We start from the raw sequence: 14,984 nt of genomic DNA on the forward strand, positions 1-14,984 counted from the left end.
CCCAAGATTTCTCCCTGGATTGACATTCATCCTTTTAAGAAGCCGGGTTCAACCAGCATTGGCTTCATTCAGATGTTCAGTACGTGTTTATTTTTCTCCCATCTTCTCTCTCTCTCTTTTTTTTTTATTAAATTTTTTAAATTCCAGTTAGTTAACATACAGTGTAATAATAGTTTCAGGTGTGCAATTTAGTGATTCAGCACTTCTGGACAACACCCGGTGCTCTTCCCAAGTGCCCTCCTTCATCCCTATCACCTATTTAACCCATCCTTCCACCCACCTCCCCTCTGGTAACCAGCAGTTTCTCTGTAATTGAGAGTCTGTTTCTTTGTTTGCTTCTCTCTCTTTTTTCCCCCCTATGATCATTTGTTTTATCTCTTAAATTCCACATATAACTGAAATCATATCATTTCCCTTCATCTTCTTAAAAAGAGAAAAATTGGGGCACCTGGCTGGCTCTGTCAGCAGAGCGTGTGACTCTTGATTTCAGGGTTGTGAGTTCGAGCCCCTGGTTGGGTGTAGAGATTACTTAAAAATAAAATCTTTAAAAAGTAAAAAGAGAAAGATTTTGTTGAAATCCAGCAATATTATTATTGAAACTTCTGATTTTCCAACCTGACAACAGGATGAAAAAAAAAAAAGATTAATTTAGCATGAGTTGTTTTTTGGTGAAAACACATTGTACTTACCACTTTCCATTTTTTGAATATGAACAAATCAATTATTTAATAATTCAACAATTTTATTAGTTGTCAATGCCAAGCCCTTGAGCTATGATTTTCGTGTCCACTTTTTTCTCCTTTTTTGAGATCTGGTGAGATTTCTGCATTTGCTTTCTAGCAATTCTCTTTTCTATTCCCCCTGATTATAATTGCTACAAGACTCTGAAATTATATTTGCAGGTTTTTCTTATTTAAAATAACCAAGCTTATTCTTATAATTTTTTGGTCTCCAGTAGGTTGCAATTTTTTTTTTTGAAGTCTGATTATTTTGCCCTTTAGAGTTTGAATCTGTTTTTCTTCTTTAATAATGAAGATAGAAAGAGATGTACTTTTTGGAAGTGAAGATTTTCAGATCATGGAATGTGTCGCTAATGAAGGTTATGTTAAGAAACAAAATTCAACCAAGTAAGTTTGAAGATCTAATTGCCGTTATTAAAGGATTAATGAGGTCTGTGTCCTATCCTCTGAGTGGTACAAAATGGAAGGTTTTTATAGGAAGAGGGGTGGGATGAGAAAGTCATTAGCAAAAGGAAAAGATTGTTCCATGCAAGGTGGTTTGCCCTTGGGGGAAATAGCAGGGCGGTTTCTCATTTTCCATTAGGGAATGGAGAAGGTCCCTGTGGCAGACTCTGGAACTGATCAGGAAAATTCCTGACTGACTGGTTAAGACTGCATTTCTGGGGGAATTGAAACTGCAATCAGATTAGGTCTTAAACCCTGGTTTGGTGATTTGGCCTAAGTGACACCATTTTGGGCTTGTGGTTTTCCTTTGAACAGTTACCTAATGTCAATTTTATTTTTTGAAAGATCTGACAAAAGAGGGCTAATCTTAATTAATTCTGATTTATAAGTCAGGTTCTGCCTGTGCACAGACATATGGTTTGACAACCTACTGACGCTCCTAGATGTGGCTATCTTCCTTACACCCAGTTCCCTTCACTTTCTTGGAGCACAGTCTCGCACATTCCGTCACATTCCTCATTTAAAAGCACGCGTCCTTTCCAAGTTTGGCAGTTCACTCAGGCACAAGCAGCTGTGAAAAAGTGTTCAGCATAACACCAAGACATTCTTCCTTGACTCATCATTCTCCTTTTGGCTTCCCAGGGGATTTCTTTCTGGAGCTCAGAAAGGTTTGATAAGACAACAGTGTTCCAATTGTTCCTTTGACTGAAATCTCTGGATATCTTGCTTCTGACATTGTCTGTGTTGCTGTGCTACCTGATTACCTGGACAAATAGCATTGCATTCCCAGTGCCCCAGCAGCTTGCACAGGCAGGGGGAGTTTGATCTATTCCTGATTTTGCAGTTATATTAGATGAGATGTCCCTGTAAGCTAATTACTTTGGCAACTGAGGGGGCACCAATGATTCTGTCAGGCATCCATGGGGGCACCTTAATAGTGTTTTAAACAATGTGTACAGAAGGGGTTACAAGCTACACAGAGAGGAGCAGAGCCTGAGGGGAAAGACACTGCAGGTGTGTGGTTAACAAGGAACTAATTGGGTAACCAGGAAGGAGGAGAAGCAAGCATAAAGCTGGTCAATGTGCTTGTGTGGAATTCCAGCAGTTAGCTAGTGCTGAGCCCTTGAGAAGTTGAAATAAAGACAAGTTGAATCTGGAGTCTATTTTTTGCTGTGATCTTTGCTAGAAACTGCAAATTGGGACTTGACAGCTTTTCTCACCGCCTGTTGCTTTATTTCAGGTGGTATTGTTTTGAACGAGCTAAGAGCTGACATTCTGGATGCCTAGCCTGGGTGTCTTGCATCCAGACAAGAATGTGTGTCAACTCTTCACGGCACGTTACTCTTTCTTCTATTCCTAATGATCTCTGGGTATTGTGAGTGAGATAGTAAATAATGAAATGAATGTTGGTCTGGTACACAGGAGACTGGATCCTCATCCCAAGGGTACGCTCAATAGTATCTGCTTGAGCCAGTTATCCTGCCTACCAAGTCTTCACTTTCCAAGCTCTAAAAAGAATGAGATTGTCTGTGTTTCTGTTCGGAATCTTTCTGAGCCCTAAGATTTTTTATTTTAAAAATTGATTAGTTTTCTGTATTAAATTTTGACCAAGTGCCTAAAAACAGACTAGGCAATATCGAAAATACACAAGGAATAGAAGGCATGTTTCCTGTCTTCAAGAATCCTTCAAACAAAAAAATCACAGGCATGCTATCAATTAATGTGAAGGCCCTTTTAAGGAGGTCAGTATGGGGATGTGGTCACCCAGAGAGCAGTGGCGTTGGCAAGGAACAGGTGATAAGATGAGCCTTCTGAAGCAGCAGGCTTTGAGGTGACAGCCAACGTAATTTTCTAAGTTGGAGGAATGGTGCAAAGTGTGGCTCAGGATTGATAATAAACCTGTGGGAGGGTGGTGCAATAAAGAGATTGATCAGACTGAAGTAGAGACCAATGAATGGGATGTACTAAAAATAGTTTTCCTAGAGCCAAATTATGGTTAGTCTGAAATGATAGGCAGGGTAATCTTAGAGGAGCAAAGGGAAATACTTCAGATTCGGGAATATTTTGAAAAACATTATTAAAAAAAATACTCTGTTGCACAACATATAGAACCAATTCAAATTCAGTTACGTTTACCTTTAAATAATAATAACATATATAATAAAAAGGAAAAAAACCTTGCTAAAAATATAAGTTCCCAAACCAAATTAAAATGTCTTTTTGTGAACGTCATTAGGCTGCTGCTTTCAGTCCAAGATATAGGTCTATATTTTCACTCAGCCAAAGTGAGTTGGCATAAAAATTTAAACAATTTGACAACAGTTTTATGCAGAACCTCTTCTTTTTTTTTTAAGATTTTATTTGTGTATTTGACACAGAGAGAGAGAGAGCTCACACAAGCAGGGGGAGCAGCAGGCAGAGGGAGAAGCAGGCTCCCCAATGAAGAAGGAGCCTGATGCAGGACTCAATCCCAGGACCCTGGGATCATGACTTGAGCCCAAGGTAGAAGCTGAACCGACTGAGTGACCCAGGCATCCCAATGCAGAACGTTTTCTAATTGTTTTTTAGCATAAATACCAAAGGAGCTAAAATGGACAGTCAATAGAGTATGTCACCGTCACAGGTTTTAAGTTGGGAACTTGACTTCTTATGCATGGAATATATTTGCTCACTAGGCAGCTCAGATATGGGCATGTGCTTTTTGTTGGCTCCAACAGTACTTGTTGTCTCACATCCTTCCCACTGAACTCATTAATGACACCTTTATGACCCCAGAGGTCACTGCAGATATAATCCCTGATTAGAACTGGCACTGTCATTGTGTGAGTGCGATCCTTGCCACCCCTGTAAACTCTCTGGCCTCTACATTCACATTTGGAACATGAGGGTGTTTGACTAGAGTGGCCCTAATTTCCCTTTTACTTCTAAAGTTCTGGAATACTTCTCAAGACATAACATTTTTCTAACATGATAGTATGATATGACAGTTTGGAGAGAGGGGAGAAAGGAGACTTTCAAAGACCAGATTAATGGAATGCAAATTGCAACTGCATAACTTTTATTTTAAAGAAATTACCTCGTTTGTGCTGGTTTTCTGGAGAACCAAATCACAATTCTTAAAGGATTTTGCAAAATCAGAATCTTAATTCCTGGCATGTCTTTCTCCTCCCACCTCCATTCAAGTTTCAACTTACAAGGAAGAAAGAACATTTTTAAAAGAGCTTAGAATTAGGCTTGAACAGCAAGTTCTGTAGTTTGAAGACATTTTGCCCATTTTAACAATAGCTGTACTAATGCTTTAGCAATTCATTGAGATCAGCGATTCCTTTAAATTAGCTACAGAAAAGTTCAACTTCTGAATAAAACTGACTGGTTGAAATTTTTAGATAAAAATAGAGCTATTAGACAGAATTTATAATATAGTATTTCAAATTCCAAATTTCTGTTTCTTAATGGACAGTGCCATCAAACAAAACTGACATTTATATAAGTTGAGCACACATCCATTTTATTTCTATAACTTACTCTTGATTAATCACTTTCTTGTCTTTGATGTAAGTTGAAGCTACGACATACAGCTTTCATATGCCACCAAAGACTCATTTTTCTTCTCCTTTTTCTCTTATCTGCCAAATTCTTCAAGTTGGGTCATTCATTTCTCAAAATTGAATCTCTAAAGAGTACTTGAATAACAAGCATTCAGTTCTCTAATTAAAAATCTTCTCTCGTTCTATTTTCATTGTTTCTTAGAGTTTTTAATTTTTTTAAATGGTTGGGCAAGAAGGAATGCTGAAATAGATGACTGATAATCATAGTATGAGAAGTGTCCATAGTGATAGAGGGACAGGTTACAGTGAGATATCATCATTCTCCTCCACATCTGTCATGTGATGGCCTGAGGATTAAATGATAATTGCCAATGATGGTAGATTTGTGGTTCCATTACTGAAAAAACTGTATTTCCATAATAAAAAAAATGACTCTTGATGTTCTAGACTATTTACATACTCATGCTTCTGCCCCATTTTCCCTACTTCTTTGAATTTACTAATGATAAATGCAAACTTATTATCCTCCTCCATGTTCTCTACTGTTCAAGAGAAGCTTTAAAATATGACGACACCTGATATATTGAGCCAATAATTCTAAAGCTTGAATTTATATGATGAAATAATCTCCCAGGAGCAAATAACCATCCATTTATTTATTCAGTCTATATTTATTGAATACCTTTCATATGCCAGACATTGCACATGGACCAAGAGACAGTGGTCTACAAGATAGTGTCTTTGCCATTTTAGAGCTAATATTATGCAGATAAAGAGTCATATAATGGACAAGAAAATAAAATACAGTAAAATAATTTTTGAGAAATACTACAAAGGAAAAATATCTCTATGATAGAAAATAAACAAATAATGTCGCAGTAGTGGGGGCTATTTTAGACTGGGTCGTCAACAGAGGGAGGCATCCAAGTGAAGCCTCAATGTTGGAAAAGAGCCAGCCATGCAAAAGTTAGAGAAGATTCTAGAGAACTGCATGGTAAAAACCCAGAGGCAGGAAAGCATTTGGTAATTTTGAGAAGAGACCAGGGAATGACGGATTTCCAGGAGGAGCTAAAGCAGAGTGTGCAAGGTGGAAAGTGGTATGAGAAAAAATTGAAGAGGCTGGATGGTATCATAACACGAGAAATCATATAATTCATGTTCATGAGTTTGTACTTAATTTTGAGTGAGGTTAAAGATTTTCAGTATAAGTTTTTGTTTTAAATTATCTCTTTTCTCTTCTGGCTGTAGGGAATGGATTGGTAGAGAACAAGAGTAAAAACCTGAAGTCCAGTTTGGAAATTGTGGAGACAGAAGTGATTCCACTAGAAATGGAAATGAATGGTCAGGTTAGAAAAACATCTTGAGGCAGAAAAAATAGGACTTGCAGATAGATTGTCTGAAGAAAGATATCAAGGAAATCTCTTAGGTTTTGGACTTGAGAAACTAAGTATTGCATGCTATCATTCACTAAGAGTGAGAAGACTCAGGGCAAACAAGTCTGTGTGTTTATATAAGTGGGTTTGTACGTATATATATCAAAGATTATAGTTATATTTACAATGTCCATGAAATATCTTTCAAGTAAATATGTTCAGTAAGAAGCATGATATAATAGCCTCAAATTTTTGCTGAGTTACAGCCTGAAGATTTAACTTTGGAAGTTCTTAGCATGCAGACTGGTTTTGAAGGCTAGGGAGCAGAAGCTATCTTTTGGAGAATTTTTTTTATATAGGGAGGGAAATAGAAACTAGGACAAAACCTATCATGTACACACATGGTTAGATATAAAATGACTCAGAAAATTTATAATGAAAGTTCTTATAGGAAGCTACTGGAGGATATTCTCCACAAAAAGCAAAACAAAATAAAACAACCCCCCCCAAAAAAAATGTGAACTAAAGGAAAAAGAAAAGAGAAAAGCACATGTACAATTTTCAACACTATAGTAGGCACATTAAAAAAGTAAAATAAACTGGTGAAATTAATCTGAATACTATCTTACTAATTCAATATAGTAAAAATATTGTTTTAAAATATAAACAATAGAGGGCGCCTGGGTGGCTCAGTTGGTTGAGCGACTGCCTTCGGCTCAGGGCATGACCCTGGAGTCCCGGGATCGAGTCCCACATCGGGCTCCCTGCTCAGCAGGGAGTCTGCTTCTCCCTCTGACCCTCTTCCCTCTCGAGCTCTCTATCTCTCATTCTCTCTCTCTCAAATAAATAAATAAAAAATCTTAAAATAAAAAAAAGATTTTAAAATATAAACAATAGAAAACAATTATTAATATTTTACATTTTTTTATTTGGTAAGAAGTCCTTGAAATCTGTTGTGTATTTTACACTTCTATACATTTCAGTTCATTCTAGCCACATTTTAAGTGCTTATAACCACATGTGGTTCCTGGCTACAGCACTGGATATCAGGGCCTTGAATACTTACTAAGAATGATCTGGTAGAGAGAAACATGGGATAAAGAAAAGAGTTCATCTAAAAAGATTATATCTTTCAAGGAGCAAAGATACCTATGGTACTTAGATCTAAGGCATAAGAGGAAGTTGTTAGTCTTTGGGAGATTGGAATGTAACAAAGTTTTTTAAAAAACAGATGCTGATAGAATCTATTTTTTTCATGGGAATACTAGAGTGTAATTTACAAAAATTCTATTGTCTTCCTGAAATATGTTGCAAAATCTTTAACCAACTGGGATGATGATATGGTAACCTGTTCAGAGAGCATTCTAGAATGTTGCCTACTGTGACTTCATGAAGTGAATCAGTGCTTAATATATGGTACCAGATTAATGGCACAAGTTCCCTCTGTCAGAATTCCTCTGTATAGCCCTCCCCCTGAAATGCTGAGTAGACAGTTAAATATGCATGTAATCTCCTCCTCCCTTCTTTTTCTTTTGCTTCTGGCAAACTTATCTGCTATTCATTGTTCTTAGAATTCAACAGCTGGCTTTTCACAATCCAATGGGGCATTGCTTCAGTTTGAATTGAACAAAATGTCTTATTCTGTCATTGGTAGTTTTTTTGGGGGGGGGTTGTTTAAACAAACAATGCAAGGCAATGTGTGCTTCGGAGTCCTGGTAGCCATGTTCTTATTGGATCATGTTATAGGCATGAACGAAAAATTCATAGGGAACAATTGATCCTGTGCTGCATGATTTGACAGCTTCTCTCTCAAACTTGACCTCCACATCCACAGCCCTGCCTCTATGTATTTAAACTCTCCGAGTAGAAAAGAAAGAAGCCAGAAAAACAGGAAATCTGGGGATGGCAGGAAGGTCACATGGAGCAAGAGCAGGATGGATGGCTGTCCTGTCGTGTTGAGAAAATAAGAAGACCGAGTTGAGAAGTCAGATTGTGTAAAAGTTGCTGCTTTGTACTGTGGGAAGAAGGAGGAGGAGGCGAAGGAGGATCGTGCAATAGAACTGCTCTGTTTCCAAGAACGCCAAGGCTTTTAAATACAGGTCACTCTAAATCAATCCACACTGCACTCCCCCAAAATAAAGAAAACACTAAAACAGCTCTTGATGTAATTTATTCTTTCAGATCTTGTGGCAGAGAGTTTTCTAAACCTTTAAGCTGTGAGTAGTTTTCTTCCTTTTTTTTTTTTTTTAAAGCTATATATCCCACTCACTTAACCCACACTTTCTATTTTTAGTTTTCTCTTTCTGATGAAACCTTGCAGATCATGAAGATAACATTCTCTGAGCAAGATTGGACTACGTGATTCTCAAGATTGCTTCCTGTTCAGCATTCTCTTTAGTTGTATTTTTTTTTCCCCCTCTGTATGTTTCAGTGTTACCTCTTGGTTCTATAAATACTGCATGGGACTTCTGCTATAATTTCTAATGTACATATAATCTTCGGTATGGAGAAGGATACTGAGACACTCTTTGTTACGACTGTACTGAAAAGGGGAAGACAAGAGGGAAAAAAACACAAGTAGGGGTGAGATTTTATGTTAAGCATTTTAGAATGATGCTGGTTTATGCTTTTCTTCTCTATTCTGCACAGACTTTGTATTTGCACATAGACATGTTAGGCTTGTTTCTGAGAATAAGCCATTATTCTAATTGGTTTCCCCTTGCTCTTCACCCCTGTTCATGAGATAACTGATCACTGAAGCACCATTCAATTTCTACCCCACTGTGGGCCTTCCAGGGTGTCCACCCCTTTTTCATTTACTGAACCCCTGTTTCAAGGAATCCTAGAATAGGGCAGGGGGAGACTATGAGTAAGAGTCTAGATACTCTGGTCAGACAAGCTTCAGTTTGAATTCTGGTTCTAATTCTCAGAGTTATGACACTTTAGATAAACAGCATAATGTCAGATTCATCATCTCTAAATCAATAATTTCTCAAAGTTTTGCTACAAGGAGTAAATACCATGTTTGCAAATCAATGTGCATATTGTCTCAATTTTAGCTAATGTAAGTAACTACTTAGTACTCCATAAATTGTAGTAATAATAGCAATAGCAAGAAATGGAGGAGGACATAAAAATCATTCAATATATATTAAAGATTTTATATTTCAGGAGTCTCTACACCCAATGTGGGGCTTGAGCTTACAACCCTGAGATCAGAGAGTCACATGCTCTACTGTCTGAGCCAGCCAGGTGCCCCAAAGAATTTTTTTAAATTTAGCTCTTTTTAATTAATTAAATTATTTATTTATTTTTAAGTAAGCTCTTACACCCAATGTGGGGCTTGAACTCACAGCACTGAGATCAAGAATCACATGCCCTACCAACTGAGTCAGCCAAATGCCTCATTGGGTATATATACCTCACTGGGTATATTCTTAAACTAAGGATCCAGAGGCTCACAGTATTAATTTTACCAAGACCAAAGGCAGCAATGGAGCTGAAAATAGAATTAACATATTTGAATCCCTAATTCCATGTTCCTGGATTATCAATATGAGAGGTAGTACCACAGGATGGATGGAGTACAATCGTTATAGTCTGCAACTTGTAGAGTTAAATTTTGTTTCCAAAATTTAAATGGTGTGACCATGTATAATTTACTTTATATCTTTAGCCAGTTTCTTATATTATCTCCCTCATAGGCTTGTTGGGGTTTTACATGGCATAATCCATAAAAACCAAGTGTCAAGTCATGACACATAGACGGCGCCGAAGTTACTGAGCAAGAAGGAGAGGGCCCTTTGGACTCAAAGATTCCTAAAAGGTGTGTGAGAACAAGAACCTAAGTTGGAGGTGGTGGGATTTGGACCCCAAAGTGAATTTCTTCTTGGCCCACGTGAAAGCCCCATACTGGTTTCAGCTAGGGAGCAGCATCTTAGGAGAGCATGAGGAAGAAATTGTGGAGGATCACAGAAACAGCAGCAAGGGAACATCTGTATGATAAGAATGTGTTTCTTATTCTTTCTTTAAATGTGTTTACATGTGTATTTAGAAAATGACATATAGTAATGAAGTTTATAGCTCTGCCAAGACTTTAAATAGAGTAAATATTTTAAAATAGCCTCTAAAAGTTCAGGTTGCTTTCAATTCTGGAACAAAACAATAGACATCGTGTGTGTGTGTGTGTGTGTGTGTGTGTGTGTCTAACAATCCCACTTTCTATAAGCCAAATCCTGATAGTATTTGTCTAAAACATAACAAAAAGTTTTAAACTCTATGTCATTTTTTTTCTGTTTTTTTTTTCCAAGTTGTTTTTTTACTTTTTATTGATACATAATGCACCAGAATTAAGCATTTTGATTTTTAACCAGTTAAGGCTTCATTTTTCTTTCTTTTTATTTTCTATTTTTTAGAAGGGTTTTCTCTATTTTCACAAGCCAAATACAGTTGACTGTTAACGTCTCCCTGAAAGACATTGGAAGATGGCTCCCAAAATTAATGTTGTAAGACAAGCTTACAAACTGCCAGGCTTTGAAGTGAAAATTAGTGTGTCATTCTTTCTGAAAAGAGCAGAGCACAGAAGTGACTGCTGTGTTATGAGAATCTCTCAAGGCAAAATATATTTTTTAGGTGAGAGGACAAAAATTAAACAAATGTTTTCTTCCCCACCTTACTTACCAGATTCCGTCAACACACTTATACTCACACATATCCACACACAATGGGGAGGGTTTTCCAGCAGCAAATTCTTCACTATTCAAAGAAATCAATAGCTGTAGGAATTATACAGTGATAAGTCTTAAAAATTCCACTTGAAAAAAATTGTATTGACGAGCATAACTGGAGAGAGCCAGGTGGAAAAAATCTGGGGACCATGTTACTATTTTTTAAGTACTTAAAGTAAGAAATGTTAATGCTACTCAAATTTGATGGCCATGTTGAGTAAGGAGTTTCAGAAAGATGAGCTAACATTTTCAAATAGAGTCAAGTATTGGCTTTATTTTCAAGCTAAAATGCCAGTGTCATTAAGAGCCCTCCGGAGCTCTATCCCAGCTGTTCTTCTAGGGTCTAGAATGTTAGAGCTGTAGATTGCTCAAAAATTATAAAGCACAACCTCTTCATTGTTTAAAGTGGTGAAGGACTTGGGGGTACATATTGTTGGGGTCAGGCAAATTTGGTTGCCTTTTCTTTTTAACAAAATCATGAACAATTTACTTACCCCCCTTGAGCCACATAGATTTACATTGTGAATAATAATCCCAATTTAAAGATCTAGAAGAATTGGAAGGGTTAAATTATACAATAGATTTAGAGTGCATGACACATTGTTAAGGTTGATAATCAGAGATGGGTCTATGCTGAGATGAGGAAATAAAGACTGTCATCATGGAAATAGAATCTATTCTTAGGGGGTAGAGGTGGAGTCTTCTTTCTGGAGTAAGTTTCATACCAGAGAATGCCTTTGTGGGAATACACAGTCTTTCTTAGTGATAATTGGGCACCAATAATTTCAAGGAATACATTTCGAGATCCTCAACTTTATATATGCCTTCTTCTAAAATTGATCTTCCCAAGAAAGCATCTGAGGGCAATTCACCTGTTTGCTCACTGTTCTCCCACTGGAAAACTATACATTTTAACGGATCATCACACAGAATTTAAAAACTTCTCGAGATATTCAAAATATTGTCATCCCTAAAGGACAAGAATAGACTTTTCTTGTTATCCCTGTCTTGTACATATTTCTGTTAAGGACAGAGTATGAGATTGGAAAGTGTGATATTTGGCCTGAGTTGAAATGTCCTGAATTCTGATATATTCTAGGATGGGGGTGTGTGATGCAATTTTCAATTAATGACCTTGACTTTTCCATCCCCAATGTATCTAAAAGAGCACATTGCTGCTAAAGGCAGGTACTGTGAAAGAAAAGCAAAGTGAACTTAAGTGAAGAACTGAATGCAGTGGGACCTTATTTCATCCAGACCAAAACTCACGTCAAAATTTTGTGACTTTATCTATCTATCTGTCTATCTATCTATCTATCATCCATTAATTTACTATCTAAATGCAAATCCAGTGTGATGTTGTGAGGTTGAGATATGTATGAACACTTTGAGTTAAACTTTTTCTAACAAAAGGATGGTTCTATTTGGGCTGATTGTTTTGACATTGACTGTTTTATACATGTAAGTCCTGCATCACTCATTAAGTTAAATACTCACATCTTTTTAAGAAGATGATAATAATAAGGGAAATTGATGACAAGCATTGCTAATGGTAGCAATGAGTAGTATTCATCCATGAATTCATGAACTAATGGGGAAAAAAACACCTAGATCTATCTATCTCATTAAGGGATGCTATTCTAATGAACTTTTTTATGTTAAGTACTATTAAAGTTTGTGATTTATTTATATTATTTTGATCAATAGTTTATTAGTGATAATTATTATAACTTGATTGAGAAGAAATTTTTGATTCTTAGAGTTTTGTAGTCAGGAATAAAATATTAAGTTACATTTTATATGCATAATTGTGTTGCACAGAAAGATGATAGGATAATCAATAAAATACTTTTAAACATAAAAATATATTAAAGGATAAAATTCTTTGGGGGATATAGAACAGAAACAAATTCACAGAGAAAAAATAAACTGAAAAATTTAATATCGCAAAGGAAATTCATGTCATCTACTGTTTTTGTAATGATGGCAGCTTTCAAATCATAGTATTCAGATTCCATTAGATACGTTTAATAGAATGATTTAACAATTTTATATTTAAATTTCAACATTTATAATGTATTTATTTTGTAACTCTATCATAAGTATGAGCTTATAATGAAAATTTTGATGTCAACTTAAAAAAACGTGAGAGAGGCTCGTTGCGCAGTAGTGCTAGCGGCTTCCCTCTTCCGTTCTTGGAACCGCTGGCACTCCCTCGTGCTGAGCTGCTACGAAGCCCCTGCCCGCAAGTTCGTAGGAGCTTGGAATGGTCGTCACCCCTCCGTGTCTCACCAGGGGGAAAAAAATGGTTGAAGCAGATCGCCCAGGAAAGCTTTTCATTGCTGGCCTCAATACAGAAACAAATGAAAAAGCCCTTGAAGCAGTATTTGGCAAATATGGACGAATAGTGGAAGTTGTATTGATGAAAGATCGTGAAACCAACAAATCAAGAGGATTTGCTTTTGTCACCTTTGAGAGCCCAGCAGATGCTAAGGATGAAGCCAGAGACATGAATGGAAAGTCCTTAGATGGAAAAGCCATCAAAGTAGAACAGGCCACTAAACCATCATTTGAAAGTGGTAGACGTGGACCACCTCCACCTCCAAGAAGCAGAGGCCCTCCAAGAGGTCTTAGAGGTGGAAGAGGAGGAAGTGGAGGAACCAGGGGACCTCCCTCACGTGGAGGGCACATGGATGATGGTGGCTATTCCATGAATTTTAACATGAGTTCTTCCAGGGGACCACTTCTAGTAAAAAGATCTTCCTAAAAGATCTGCCCCTTCAGGACCAGTTCGCAGCAGCAGTGGAATGGGAGGAAGAGCTCCTGTGTCACGCGGAAGAGATAGTTACAGAGGCCCACCTCAACGGGAACCCCTGCCTTCTCGTAGAGATGTTTATTTGTCCCCAAGAGATGATGGATACTCTACTAAAGACAGCTATTCAAGCAGAGATTACCCAAGTTCTCGTGATACAAGAGATTATGCACCACCACCAAGAGATTATACTTACCGTGATTATGGTCATTCCAGTTCATGTGATGACTACCCATCGAGAGGCTATAGTGATAGAGATGGCTATGGTCATGATCGTGACTATTCAGATCATCCAAGTGGAGGTTCTTACAGAGATTCATATGAGAGTTATGGTAACTCATGTAGTGCTCCACCTACACGAGGGCCCCCGCTATCTTATGGTGGAAGCAGTTGCTATGATGATTACAGCAGCTCACGTGACAGATATGGTGGAAGTCGAGACAGTTACTCAAGCAGCCGAAGTGATCTCTACTCAAGTGGTCGTGATCGGGTTGGCAGACAAGAAAGAGGGCTTCCTCCTTCTATGGAAAGGGGGTACCCTCTTCCACGTGATTCCTACAGCAGTTCAAGCCACGGAGAACCAAGAGGTGGTGGCCGTGGAGGAAGCCGATCTGATAGAGGGGGAGGCAGAAGCAGATATTAAAAACAAACAAAACTTTGGACCAAAATCCCTGTTCAAAGAAACAAACAAAAAAGTGGAACCTTTTCTGTCATAACTACCCAAGGACTACTAAAAGGAAAAATTGTGTTACTTTTTTTAAAAATTTCCTGTTAAGTTCCCATTCCATAATTTTTATGTTCTTGTGAGGTAAAAAAAAGTAAAACCTGTTTAATCTTATTTGACTTTATGACATTGCTTTCAATAAGCAAATGTTAAATGTGTTAAGACTTGACTTGTGTACTAGTGTAATTTTCAAGTTAAAAGTGTCCCTAAAGGCCACTTCCTATATCTGATTTTTCCCAGTAAATGAGGCAAAGCAATTCTAAGACCTCCCACAAACATCTAGCCATCTAAAATGGAGAGGTGAATCCTTCTGCCTATACAAACAAGCTAGCTATTAGAGGGTTGTCGGGGTATGCTACTCTAGGATTACAGAGTGTCTTCAACTGAAATCTCAATGTTCTCAGTATGAAAAACCTGAGATCAGATGCTTATATAAGGAAAGTGCTATTCACCCAGTAAACCCAAAAAAGCAAATGGATAATGCCATATTTTGCCTTTCTGACATTTCCTTGGGAATCTACAAGAACCTTCCCTTTCCCCTACCCCAATAAGACCATTTAAGTGTGTGGTAAGCAACTACAGAATACTAAATAAAAAGCTTGGCCAAAACCAAAAA

The 14,984-nt window shown here is 37.4% G+C and overlaps 1 pseudogene; it reads left to right on the forward strand.

The window, feature by feature from the left end:
• The first annotated feature begins 13,114 nt into the window (after positions 1 to 13,114).
• On the forward strand, positions 13,115 to 14,391 carry LOC148162263 (RNA-binding motif protein, X chromosome-like; annotated as a pseudogene).
• The last annotated feature ends 593 nt before the right edge of the window (positions 14,392 to 14,984 follow it).

The sequence above is a fragment of the Eumetopias jubatus genome, unplaced genomic scaffold, assembly GCF_037043125.1.
Source record: "Eumetopias jubatus isolate StellerSeaLion01/CBP00866 unplaced genomic scaffold, mEumJub1_p1.0 scaffold_16, whole genome shotgun sequence".
Taxonomy (NCBI): Eukaryota; Metazoa; Chordata; class Mammalia; order Carnivora; family Otariidae; genus Eumetopias; species Eumetopias jubatus.